This window comes from Coregonus lavaretus (assembly GCF_964263955.1).
Source record: "Coregonus lavaretus genome assembly, contig: HAP1_SCAFFOLD_280, whole genome shotgun sequence".
NCBI classification, from domain to species: domain Eukaryota; kingdom Metazoa; phylum Chordata; class Actinopteri; order Salmoniformes; family Salmonidae; genus Coregonus; species Coregonus lavaretus.
In genome coordinates, this window is record NW_028161584.1 from 229,271 (window position 1) to 243,570 (window position 14,300).

Sequence of the window (14,300 nt, forward strand, 5' to 3'; positions counted from 1 at the left end):
TGAACTGAGACAACAATTTAATTTAAATAGAAAAGATCTACAATAAATATGTAATAACCTGTTGGAAGGATGAAGTGGATCTCTGTCTCACTTCTGGGTCTGCTGAAGGTTGAGCTGGGATCTTGTCACTTGGTGTCTGCAACGAAATACAACAATAACATGTCAGAAATATTGCGTTTTATAATATAGATCATATCTACTTCGTAAACTAATGATCATACTCAGTTCGGTCACAATATATTCCTACCACCTGTCTATCATAATTGCCTTTGGGGTGAGACTCATTGCTGAGGTCAAGGGCTGCATTGACCACAGATGTTAGGAAAGATAATTCATATATGGATCTGGGCTTTTTATGTAAAACTCTATAAAAATTGTTAAAACTGTACAATATCTGCCAACCAACAATATGAGGACCGTGTAACACACACACTCTACTCTGGTTGGGTCATACCATATCGGGACGTAATCTGAAAGGCAATTACGTCTTGAACAGCCTAATTACCAAATGAGGACTTGACGACTGAACACATCTAGAGTCAAGGTTCCTGACTTTGAGTTATCATTTTGTTGTCAAAGAAAGCTCACAACCTTAAAAGTAATGTAAATGGATCAACTGCCATATAAATTAAATCACGCAAATTGATAAGAAATATGTTAAATGGGCAAAAACATTGCCCCAAAAATACAAAAACATAGGCATTAGAGAGAAGAAAGATTAATTGTATATTTTGAGGGCGGTTAGTTTTGTCAAATGGTCGGGCTAATTTTGTTTACACTATGATATCGAAACAAGTTATGGGAATGTTGATTTTGTGAACATTTTACACAAAAGGTTGGTTGTAATACAGTAAAAAGCCATGTCATTTATATATTGGAATGAACTGACACAACAATTTAATTTAAATAGAAAAGATCTACAATAAATGTGTAATAACCTGTTGGAAGGATGAAGTGGATCTCTGTCTTACTTCTGGGTCTGCTGAAGGTTGAGCTGGGATCTTGTCACTTGGTGTCTGCAACGAAATACAACAATAACATGTCAGAAATATTGTGTTTTATAATATAGATCATATCTATTTCGTAAACTAATGATCATACTCAGTTCAGTCACAATATATTCCTACCACCTGTCTATCATAATCGCCTTTGGGGTGAGACTCATTGCTGAGGTCAAGGGCTGCATTGACCACAGATGTTAGGAAAGATAATTAATATATGAATCTGGGCTTTTTATGAAAGACTCTATAAAAATGGTTAAAACTGTACAATATCTGCTAACCAACAATATGAGGACCGTGTAACACACACACTCTACTCTGGTTGGGTCATACCATATCGGGACGTAATCTGAAACACATTTACATCTTGAACAGCCTAATTACCAAATGAGGACTTGACGACTGAACACATCTGGAATCAAGGTTCCTGACTTTGAGTTATCAATTTGTTGTCAAAGAAAGCTCACAACCTTAAAAGTAATGTAAATGGATCAACTGCCATATAAATTAAATCACTCAAATTGATAAGAAATATGTTAAATGTGCAAAAACATTGCCCCAAAAATACAAAAACATAGGCATTAGAGAGAATAAAGATTAATTTTATGTTTTGAGGGGTGGTTAGTTCTGTCAAATGGTCGGGCTAATTTTGTTTATGCTATGATATCGAAAGAAGTTATGGGAATTTTGATATTGTGAAAATTTTACACAAAAGGTTGGTTGTAATACAGTAAAAAGCCATGTCATTTATATATTGGAATGAACTGAGACAACAATTTAATTTAAATAGAAAAGATCTACAATAAATATGTAATAACCTGTTGGAAGGATGAAGTGGATCTCTGTCTCACTTCTGGGTCAGCTGAAGGTTGAGCTGGGATCTTGTCACTTGGTGTCTGCAACGAAATACAACAATAACATGTCAGAAATATTGTGTTTTATAATATAGATCATATCTATTTCGTAAACTAATGATCATACTCAGTTCGGTCACAATATATTCCTACCACCTGTCTATCATAATCGCCTTTGGGGTGAGACTCATTGCTGAGGTCAAGGGCTGCATTGACCACAGATGTTAGGAAAGATAATTCATATATGGATCTGGGCTTTTTATGTAAAACTCTATAAAAATTGTTAAAACTGTACAATATCTACCAACCAACAATATGAGGACCGTGTAACACACACACTCTACTCTGGTTGGGTCATACCATATCGGGACGTCATCTGAAAGACAATTATGTCTTGAACAGCCTAATTACCAAATGAGGACTTGACGACTGAACACATCTAGATTCAAGGTTACTGACTTTGAGTTATCATTTTGTTGTCAAAGAAAGCTCACAACCTTAAAAGTAATGTAAATGGATCAACTGCCATATAAATTAAATCACGCAAATTGATAAGAAATATGTTAAATAGGCAAAACCATTGCCCCAAAAATACAAAAACATAGGCATTAGAGAGAATAAAGATTAATTTTATATTTTGAGGGCGGTTAGTTCTGTCAAATGGTCGGGCTAATTTTGTTTATGCTATGATATCGAAACAAGTTATGGGAATTTTGATATTGTGAACATTTTACACAAAAGGTTGGTTGTAATACAGTAAAAAGCCATGTCATTTATATATTGGAATGAACTGAGACAACAATTTAATTTAAATAGAAAAGATCTACAATAAATGTGTAATAACCTGTTGGAAGGATGAAGTGGATCTCTGTCTCACTTCTGGGTCTGCTGAAGGTTGAGCTGGGATCTTTTCACTTGGTGTCTGCAACGAAATACAACAATAACATGTCAGAAATATTGTGTTTTATAATATAGATCATATCTATTTAGTAAACTAATGATCATACTCAGTTCAGTCACAATATATTCCTACCACCTGTCTATCATAATCGCCTTTGGGGTGAGACTCATTGCTGAGGTCAAGGGCTGCATTGACCACAGATGTTAGGAAAGATAATTCATATGTGGATCTGGGCTTTTTATGTAAAACTCTATAAAAATTGTTAAAACTGTACAATATCTGCCAACCAACAATATGAGGACCGTGTAACACACACACTCTACTCTGGTTGGGTCATACCATATCGGGACGTCATCTGAAACACATTTACGTCTTGAACAGCCTTAGTACCAAATGAGGACATGACGACTGAACACATCTAGAGTCAAGGTTCCTGACTTTGAGTTATCCTTTTGTTGTCAAAGAAAGCTCACAACCTTAAAAGTAATGTAAATGGATCAACTGCCATATAAATTAAATCACGCAAATTGATAAGAAATATGTTAAATGGGCAAAAACATTGCCCCAAAAATACAAAAACATAGGCATTAGAGAGAATAAAGATTATTTTTATATTTTGAGGGGCGGTTAGTTCTGTCAAATGGTCGGGCTAATTTTGTTTACACTATGATATCGAAACAAGTTATGGGAATGTTGATTTTGTGAACATTTTACACAAAAGGTTGGTTATAATACAGTAAAAAGCCATTTAATTCATATTTTGGAATGAACTGAGACAACAATTTAATTTAAATAGAAAAGATCTACAATAAATATGTAATAACCTGTTGGAAGGATGAAGTGGATCTCTGTCTCACTTCTGGGTCTGCTGAAGGTTGAGCTGGGATCTTGTCACTTGGTGTCTGCAACGAAATACAACAATAACATGTCAGAAATATTGTGTTTTATAATATAGATCATATCTATTTCGTAAACTAATGATCATACTCAGTTCGGTCACAATATATTCCTACCACCTATCTATCATAATCGCCTTTGGGGTGAGACTCATTGCTGAGGTCAAGGGCTGCATTGACCACAGATGTTAGGAAAGATAATTCATATATGGATCTGGGCTTTTTATGTAAAACTCTATAAAAATTGTTAAAACTGTACAATATCTGCCAACCAACAATATGAGGACCGTGTAACACACACACTCTACTCTGGTTGGGTCATACCATATCGGGACGTCATCTGAAACACATGTACGTCTTGAACAGCCTAATTACCAAACGAGGACTTGACGACAGAACACATCTGGAATCAAGGTTCCTGACTTTGAGTTATCCTTTTGTTGTCAAAGAAAGCTCACCACCTTAAAAGCAACGTAAATGGATCAACTGCCATATCAATTAAATCACGCAAATTGATAAGAAATATGTTAAATGGACAAAAGCATTGCCCCAAAAATACAAAAACATAGGCATTAGAGAGAATAAAGATTAATTTTATGTTTTGAGGGGCGGTTAGTTCTGTCAAATGGTCGGGCTAATTTTGTTTACGCTATGATATCGAAACAAGTTATGGGAATTTTGATATTGTGAACATTTTACACAAAAGGTTGGTTGTAATACAGTAAAAAGCCATGTAATTCATATATTGGAATGAACTGAGACAACAATTTAATTTAAATAGAAAAGATCTACAATAAATGTGTAATAACCTGTTGGAAGGATGAAGTGGATCTCTGTCTCACTTCTGGGTCTGCTGAAGGTTGAGCTGGGATCTTGTCACTTGGTGTCTGCAACGAAATACAACAATAACATGTCAGAAATATTGTGTTTTATAGTATAGATCATATCTATTTAGTAAACTAATGATCATATTCAGTTCAGTCACAATATATTCCTACCACCTGTCAATCATAATCGCCTTTGGGGTGAGACTCATTGCTGAGTTCAAGGGCTGCATTGACCACATATGTTAGGAAAGATAATTAATATATAGATCTGGGCTTTTTATGCAAGACTCTATAAAAATGGTTAAAACTGTACAATATCTGCTAACCAACAATATGAGGACCGTGTAACACACACACTCTACTCTGGTTGGGTCATACCATATCGGGACGTCATCTGAAACACATTTACGTCTTGAACAGCCTAATTACCAAATGAGGACTTGACGACTGAACACATCTAGAGTCAAGGTTCCTGACTTTGAGTTATCCTTTTGTTGTCAAAGAACGCTCACAACCTTAAAAGTAATTACATTTACATTTAACATTTAGTCATTTAGCAGACGCTCTTATCCAGAGCGACTTACAGTCAGTGAGTACATACATAATTTTTCATTCATACTGGCCCCCTGTGGGAATCAAACCCACAACCCTGGCGTTGCAAACGCCATGCTCCACCAACTGAGCTACATCCCTGCCGGCCATTCCCTCCCCTACCCTGGACGACGCTAAGCCAATTGTGCGCCGCCCCATGGGTCCCCATGGGTCCCCATGGGTAATGTAAATGGATCAACTGCCATATAAATTAAATCACGCAAATTGATAAGAAATATGTTAAATGGGCAAAAACATTGCCCCAAAAACACAAAAACATAGGCATTAGAGAGAATAAAGATTCATTTTATGTTTTGAGGGACGGTTAGTTCTGTCAAATGGTCGGGCTAATTTTGTTTACACTATGATATCGAAACAAGTTATGGGAATGTTGATTTTGTGAACATCTTACACAAAAGGTTGGTTGTAATACAGTAAAAAGCCATTTAATTCATATATAGGAATGAACTGAGACATCAATTTAATTTAAATAGAAAAGATGTACAATAAATGTGTAATAACCTGTTGGAAGGATGAAGTGGATCTCTGTCTCACTTCTGGGTCTGCTGAAGGTTGAGCTGGGATCTTGTCACTTGGTGTCTGCAACGAAACACAACAAGAAATATTCTGTATTATACTCTATTTAATCAGTGTATACAGTTGAAGTTGGTAGTTTACATACACTTAGGTTGGAGTCATTATAACTCGTTTTTCAACCACTCCACAAATTTCTTGTTAACATTTACATTTTTTTACATTTTAGTCATTTAGCAGACGCTCTTATCCAGAGCGACTTACAGTTAGTGAATACATATATATTTTTTTTATACTGGCCCCCCGTGGGAATCGAACCCACAACCCTGGCGTTGCAAACGCCATGCTCTATCAACTGAGCTGTTAACAAACTATAGTTTTGGCAAGTTGGTTAGGACATCTACTTTGTGCATGATACAAGTAATTTTTTCAACAATTGTTTACAGACAGATTTTTTCACTTATAATTCACTGTATCACAATTCCAGTGGGTCAGAAGTTTACATACACTAAGTTGACTGTGCCTTTAAACAGCTTGGAAAATTCCAGAAAATGATGTCATGGCTTTAGAAGCTTCTGATAGGTTAATTGACATCATTTGAGTCAATTGGAGAGGTGTACCTGTGGATCTATTTCAAGGCCTACCTTCAAACTCAGTGCCTCTTTGCTTGACATCATGGGAAAATCAAAAGAAATCAGCCAAGACCTCAGAAAAAAATTTGTAGACCTCCACAAGTCTGGTTCATCCTTGGGAGCAATTTCCAAACGCCTGAAGGTACCACGTTCATCTCTACAAACAATAGTACGCAAGTATAAACACCATGGGACCACGAAGCCGTCATACCGCTCAGGAAGGAGACGCGTTCTGTCTCCTAGAGATGAATGTACTTTGGTGCGAAAGGTGCAAATCAATCCCAGAACAACAGCAAAGGACCTTGTGATGATGCTGGAGGAAACAGGTACAAAAGTATCTATATCCACAGTAAAACAAGTCCTATATCGACATAACCTGAAAGGCCGCTCAGCAAGGAAGAAGCCACTGCTTCAAAACCGCCATAAAAAAAGCCAGACTGTGGTTTGCAACTGCACATGGGGACAAAGATCGTACTTTTTGGAGAAATGTCCTCTGGTCTGATGAAACAAAAATAGAACTGTTTGGCCTTAATGACCATTGTTATGGTCTGGTTCATCCTTGGGAGCAATTTCCAAACGCCTGAAGGTACCACGTTCATCTCTACAAACAATAGTACGCAAGTATAAACACCATGGGACCACGAAGCCGTCATACCGCTCAGGAAGGAGACGCGTTCTGTCTCCTAGAGATGAATGTACTTTGGTGCGAAAGGTGCAAATCAATCCCAGAACAACAGCAAAGGACCTTGTGATGATGCTGGAGGAAACAGGTACAAAAGTATCTATATCCACAGTGAAACAAGTCCTATATCGACATAACCTGAAAGGCCGCTCAGCAAGGAAGAAGCCACTGCTTCAAAACCGCCATAAAAAAGCCAGACTGTGGTTTGCAACTGCACATGGGGACAAAGATCGTACTTTTTGGAGAAATGTCCTCTGGTCTGATGAAACAAAAATAGAACTGTTTGGCCTTAATGACCATCAATATGTTTGGAGGAAAAAGGGGGTAGGCTTGCAAGCCGAAGAACACCATCCCAACCGTGAAGCACGGGGGTGGCAGCATCATGCTGTGGGGTTGTTTTGCTGCAGGAGGGACTGGTGCGCTTAACAAAATAGATGGCATCATGAGGAAGGAAAATTATGTGGATATATTGAAGCAACATCTCAAGACATCAGTCAGGAAGTTAAAGCTTGGTTGAAAATGGGTCTTCCAAATGGACAATGACCCCAAGCATACTTCCAAAGTTGTGGCAAAATGGCTTAAGGACAACAAAGTCAAGGTTTTGGAGTGGCCATCAAAAAGCCCTGACCTCAATCCTATAGAAAATGTGTGGGCAGAACTGAAAAAGCGTGTGCGAGCAAGGAGGCCTACAAACCTGACTCAGTTACACCAGCTCTGTCAGGAGGAATCGGCCAAAATTCACCCAACTTATTGTGGGAAGCTTGTGGAAGGCTACCCGAAACGTTTGACCCAAGTTAAACAATTTAAAGGCAATGCTACCAAATACTAATTGAGTGTATGTAAACTTCTGACCCACTGGGAATGTGATGAAATAAATAAAAGCTGAAATAAATAATTCTCTCTATTATTATTCTGACATTTCACATTCTTAAAATAAAGTGGTGATCCTAACTGACCTAAAACAGGGAATTTTTACTTGGATTAAATGTCAGGAATTGTGAAAAACTGAGTTTAAATGTATTTGGCTAAGGTGTATGTAAACTTCCGACTTCAACTGTATATATATATAAAGCGGTGACAACATACATGCAAGAAGGGACATGTATTTATATATTTTATAATTCTTTGACAGATCCTATACATTATAATATATCAAAGCAGATTTACTTACCAGAGCACGTCATGGCCACTGAGATTATCCATAATCATAGGTTATTTCACTCTCTGCTTGGATGTTTTCAATAGCAAACAAGCAAAGATGAGGTTTACATTGGACTATCATCTTTTTCATTTAGCAATTTGGGGACCTGTGGGCATCATTTACCAGCCTCCCCAGTGAACCATCTTCGCAGGATGCATCTATGCTAAAATTGAAGAAGGAAACAGATTTACGTTTTCTCCACAAAACATATAAACATATAGAGATTAACTGATGTCTTATAGGGTTTTACTTACCACCATGAGCCATTGTTCCATTCAAAATCAAACAAGAAAGCATTTTGCTTTTCCGTATACTTCCCCTGCCTCTTGTCCCGTTCATATTGCGATATAAACTCCCCACGGTACTCGAGGACAAATGATCCCTTTTCAATTGGTGCTGAGGCAAATACACCACGTGCTGATGTAACAAAGTTAAGAACTTAGTATCAAGTAATACAGTTCAAATTAGGTTAATGAATTGCAGTTTATCAGACCCATTTAGCCTGCTTATCAATGTGTATGATTTAATATTTAGGGGAAATATCCATTGCAGGGGTGCAAACTGGTAAGGACCCAAAAAGGTGTCAACATTCAAAATACATTTTGTCTGAAAACTATGAAATCACGAGGAGACGTATTTTATGTTGGATTTAATGACAGATCTACAGCTAAAAACGGAAAAGCCGAAACAATGGCGTTAAAGCAAAAAGAGATGTGATCCCAGGTAAGGTTCCAGCAGTTATCACCGCTAGACCTGCAGTGACTTACATTTACATTTACATTTTAGTCATTTAGCAGACGCTCTTATCCAGAGCGACTTACAGTTAGTGAATACATATATATATTTTTTATACTGGCCCCCCGTGGGAATCGAACCCACAACCCTGGCGTTGCAAACGCCATGCTCTATCAACTGAGCTACATCCCTACCGGCCATTCCCTCCCCTACCCTGGACGACGCTGGGCCAATTGTGCGCCGCCCATGAGTCTCCCGGTCGCGGCCGGCTGCGACAGAGCCTGGATACGAACCAGGATCTAGTGGCACAGTTAGCACTGCGATGCACCGACTTGCACCGCTGAGTCTGCCTTTGACTCCCCGCTTTAGACCGCTTTATTGCAGACTTTGTATTTAAGGACATTAGCGTACACAAAAAAGTCCCAAATCACACAGGCAGGGATTACGCACCCACTCGTGTTGTGAACATGATTCTCTGTCGGTAGGTCTACTCGGCGGTGCATTTTCGCTGTTAACTTGAATGGTGCCGTATTTGTTCTACGCGCTGATACGCATCATTCACATGTATTGTACATTTTTATCATTTAAATGCTTCTACATTCCGTTTATTGATGGGGTTGTTATGATCAAATGTTTAAAAAAAAATTGAATTTAAATCACATTACCGGCTTTCACACATAGCACGAACGGTCTGCCGACTGGCCAAGGAAATTACCACCAATATCACACATTCTAATAGAAGTTGGGAGGTGTAGTTCATAAATCTTGAATATTTTTCCCCATCCCCCAACTGCTTGCAAAAGAATCACAACATAACTTCTGAAATTGGATGTTAAAGCCGTATGTGTCTAATGCAGCGGTACGCAGTGATTTTTTCACTTGTGTAAGAATTGAATGTGTTTCAAATGACATCCCAATATGGTATGACCCAATAAGTGTAGCGTGTGTGTATAACATACCTTTATAGTCATTGATCCATTTGACTTTATAACAAGGCTTGTCACTTCCAGAAATAATAAAATGAATAGCCTCAGCCTCAGGACTAAGTCTGGCTCTTCGTTTTGACATGCTCTTCAATTGCCCATGTGCTCCTCAACTAGAAAACATCTACATTGGATGACAAAAAGTCAGCGAGACAAATACAGAAAAGACTAATACTTGATTTGAATTGAATAAGGATATATCAAATGGTATTAGTCTGCCTTTAGTCATATCGTGCTCATGTTCTTACTAATGCAGTATCCGGTTAGCTTATTAGGCTAACCGATCAGTGCAAACCTTATGCAACTGCAATCACAATAGCAATCTTTTCACAGTAAGCACAGTAAGCAATCTTAACACCTTCAAAGATATATACTGTTATAAAAGTATAGTACTGTAAACTCTACAAATAACATTATCTGAACTGAACAACCAATATCATCACTTTGGCTTTAAATGGAAAAACATGATAGTGCTAAGTAACATTTACATTTACATTTACATTTTAGTCATTTAGCAGACGCTCTTATCCAGAGCGACTTACAGGAGCAATTAGGGTTAAGTGCCTTGCTCAAGGGCACATTTACATCATTTAGCAGACGCTCTTATCCAGAGCGACTTACAAATTTGTGCATTCACCCTATAGCCAGTGGGATAACCACTTTACAATTTTTTAATTTTTTTTTATTTTTTTTTAGATAGCTAGCTTCGTGCTACACCCGGCACCACCGAAAACAATGCTAACCTACAATAACTACCCACAACAGCCCACGATGCCTAACTATGACACCATAGCTAACTAGTATGCTAGCATCCAATAACACACAGTTTAGCACCAATACTTGGTTACAACAAACTACCAATAGTGTGTTAACACACTAAACAGATAATTCGTGTCCGTGTCTAGTTCCTTTCATAACGCAGCAATAATTAAACGTTGGCTAGCTAGCACAAATATATTGTATTTAGCTGCTACAGTACAGTTAGCTGGTCGTGTTGGCTAGCTAGCAATGGCTACTGTGTTGACTTAGTTTGAAAAACGGCTAGCTAGCTAGCTTCGTGCTACACCCGGCACCGCCGAAAACAATGCTAACCTACAATAACTACCCACAACAGCCCACGATGCCTAACTATGACACCATAGCTAACTAGCATGCTAGCATCCAATAACACACAGTTTAGCACCAATACTTGGTTACAACAAACTACCAATAGTGTGTTAACACCTTAAACAGATAATTCGTGTCCGTGTCTAGTTCCTTTCATGACGCAGCAATAATTAAACGTTGGCTAGCTAGCACAAATATATTGTATTTAGCTGCTACAGTACAGTTAGCTGGTTGTGTTGGCTAGCTAGCAATGGCTACTGTGTTGACTTTGTTTGAAAAACGGCTAGCTAGCTAGCTTCGTGCTACACCCAGCACCGCCGAAAACAATGCTAACCTACAATAACTACCCACAACAGCCCACGATGCCTAACTATGACGCCATAGCTAACTAGCATGCTAGCATCCAATAACACACAGTTTAGCACCAATACTTGGTTACAACAAACTACCAATAGTGTGTTAACACCTTAAACAGATAATTTGTGTCCGTGTCTAGTTCCTTTCATAACGCAGCAATAATTAAACGTTGGCTAGCTAGCACAAATATATTGTATTTAGCTGCTACAGTACAGTTAGCTGGTCATGTTGGCTAGCTAGCAATGGCTACTGTGTTGACTTTGTTTGAAAAACGGCTAGCTAGCTAGCTTTGTGCTACACCCGGCTACTTACAATACTACCTACAATACCTAACTACAACTACCTACCTACAATCTAAATACATGGTTTAAGCTTTACTCAACACCATATAAGAAGCCAAGCTTACCTCCTGCTAGAGAAAACACAACCTCTCCCGACCACAGCTACCTACCTGTGGTCAAGAACACTTAAATGTAAGAACAGCTTAGATAATAACTATCTCTTTAGTTGTAAATGAAGAAAAATAAATGTATTACCTTCATTTCTCTTGCACTTCTTCCAGTTCTGAATTTTCCATGTGGCAAAAGTCCTTTTCATTCCTTTCAGCTAATTTGCTAACATTAGCTTATCTGGCTAATTGATGCTAAATTACGTTTTTATTTGAGGGATTTAGGGGGATTTTATGATAATAAATAAATAATATGCCATTTAGCAGACGCTTTTATCCAAAGCTTAGTTATAGTTGACTATGATGACATGTATTATGTGTATTCAAGTAAATCTATCTTGAATAGTTGGAAAGTGTGCTCAAACAAAATCAGGATATGTCTTGTAACTAAAGTGTGTCACATGACTAAAGTGTGTCACGTGACTAAAGTGTGTTTAAAGTGTGTTAATGTTCCAAAACTGACCACTAGGTGGCGTATTCACAGGTGAGCAAAAAGCGTAAACACACACACACACTTCAAATCATGAGATTGTGAAATTTAAAGACTTTTCAGATTTTTGGTTTAGGGGCATTCTATGGTCGTCTAGAACACTGTAGTGAGCTCGGAAAAATGAGGACTCCAAAAATGTCCTCATATTTCCAAGCGTCCTGACATTGAAGGTGAGTTGTCATAAAATTGTCTTCATATGTCACCAAAACGAGTACACACACACACACACACACACACACACACACACACACACACACACACACACACACACACACACACACACACACACACACACACACACACACACACACACACACACACACACAGGGAGGGAATGTTGTGTTAGTTTAATATTGTTTCAGGACTATGAAAATGGAAAAAAGGATTAGCCTATGGATTATGAAAACAACAAAAATAAATGGGAAAATGGGAGAGGAGAAATGACTAGAGACAGTGTTGTTTAACACACTGACCATGACCCATGAGTTCTTCTTACCTTTGTTCACTAGAAAAGTCTCCCTCTCTGAACTCTATAGGAGGTTCCATAGACTTGTCACTCTTCATGGACACACAGCTGGGTACAGGGGAGGCTGGTCTCTCCTGCTTGATTGGGTTTCAACACAACAGAGACAAACATTACGTCTCTCATCTACTCTGAACTCAGATGGGGAAACATAAGAGAGTTTCATTCCAAAACGCTATATATCCATTTTCAGAAATGTTGGTAAATTAGCTTTTATTGTTTAAATAAATTATTAAACCACTACAAGGCTTTATAAAGGCTTCTAAAGTGGGTAAATTCCACTTAAAGTTTCAGACTTGATTTGCCCTGATGAAAAATGGATCAGCCCTTACAAAAAATGCCCCTTATTTATAATCCACATAAAAATGCACATTTGCTATTGCTGCAGGATTATTTTCCTGCTATGAGAAAAAGAGTTTCAAATTAAGATATTTCATCTGTAAGTGCATTCATCTTAAAATATCTAGGTGAGACAACCACATATCACAGTCAAACATACAGGATACGAACATTACATTCCAGCTAAACATTGGATATAATTGGATATAAAGCGTTTTGGAAAAAAACTCAATTTCATGCACATCTAAAATCTAGAACAGTTATATTGAAGCAATCATTCTGATTTTTTTGCATATAGCGTTTTGGAATATAAATTCTTAAACAATATTGTCAACTCACCCAAAGAGACTCATTCTAGAGGCAGGGCCCCCCTCCTCTCTCTCCCCAGAGAGACTCATTTTAGAGGCAGGGCCCCCCTCCTCTCTCTCCCCAGAGAGACTCATTTTAGAGGCAGGGCCCCCCTCCTCTCTCTCCCCAGAGAGACTCATTTTAGAGGCAGGGCCTCCCTCCTCTCTCTCCCCAGAGAGACTCATTTTAGAGGCAGGGCCCCCCTCCTCTCTCTCCCCAGAGAGACTCATTTTAGAGGCAGGGCCCCCCTCCTCTCTCTCCCCAGAGAGACTCATTTTAGACCACCGACCCCTAAACAGAGATGCAGCATGTTGGTTGTGGGTAACACTGTGACAACTAATTATTGAAGGTCAATTGTTCTATTTTATTCATTATCTCTTAGAAATAAAACAGTTTACTAACAGATACATCCAAACAGTCAGATGATTTAATGCAATGACTTTTTCTAGCCCAATGACTCCGCCAAACCCACCAACAAGGCCTGAAAACTAGGCCAAAACATAGCCCCTGATAGGCCTACATGTTATTTCAGACAGCCTCCAGTAGCCTGGGCAACATGTAGGCAAGATGTAAGCTGAATGATTTAGCAGCTTGCTTACTTCAAATTGACAGATTAATTTATTTAACATGAATAGCAAGGCGATGTTGAGGTAGGAAGTGCTTCTGTTGCCCAGGAATAGGCTACTGAGAATGGGGTCGTAATTTCAATCACTGAATCAAATTTTAATAATATGGATATGAACTGAATAGGTCCATGCTTGTCAACAACAGCCAGGTTATTTTTTTACCTGTAGCCTACTCTGACTGACTGTTACCTTCAATCTAATGCATTCTAACATCTGATCAGCAAT

The 14,300-nt window shown here is 38.3% G+C and overlaps 1 protein-coding gene and 1 long non-coding RNA gene across 2 annotated transcripts in view; one reads left to right on the forward strand and one right to left on the reverse strand.

Moving 5' to 3' along the window:
• Positions 1-14,300, forward strand: part of LOC311120367 (NLR family CARD domain-containing protein 3-like) — a gene marked incomplete at its 3' end in the record, with an annotated part of 211,386 nt that overhangs the window by 56,991 nt on the left and 140,095 nt on the right. The window lies entirely within an intron of this gene.
• On the reverse strand, positions 944-3,661 carry LOC311120379. The gene is made up of 4 exons (XR_014612153.1): positions 3,581-3,661; positions 2,700-2,777; positions 1,820-1,897; positions 944-1,016 (listed from the first exon to the last, which is right to left on the reverse strand). It is a non-coding gene; the product is annotated as an uncharacterized lncRNA (long non-coding RNA).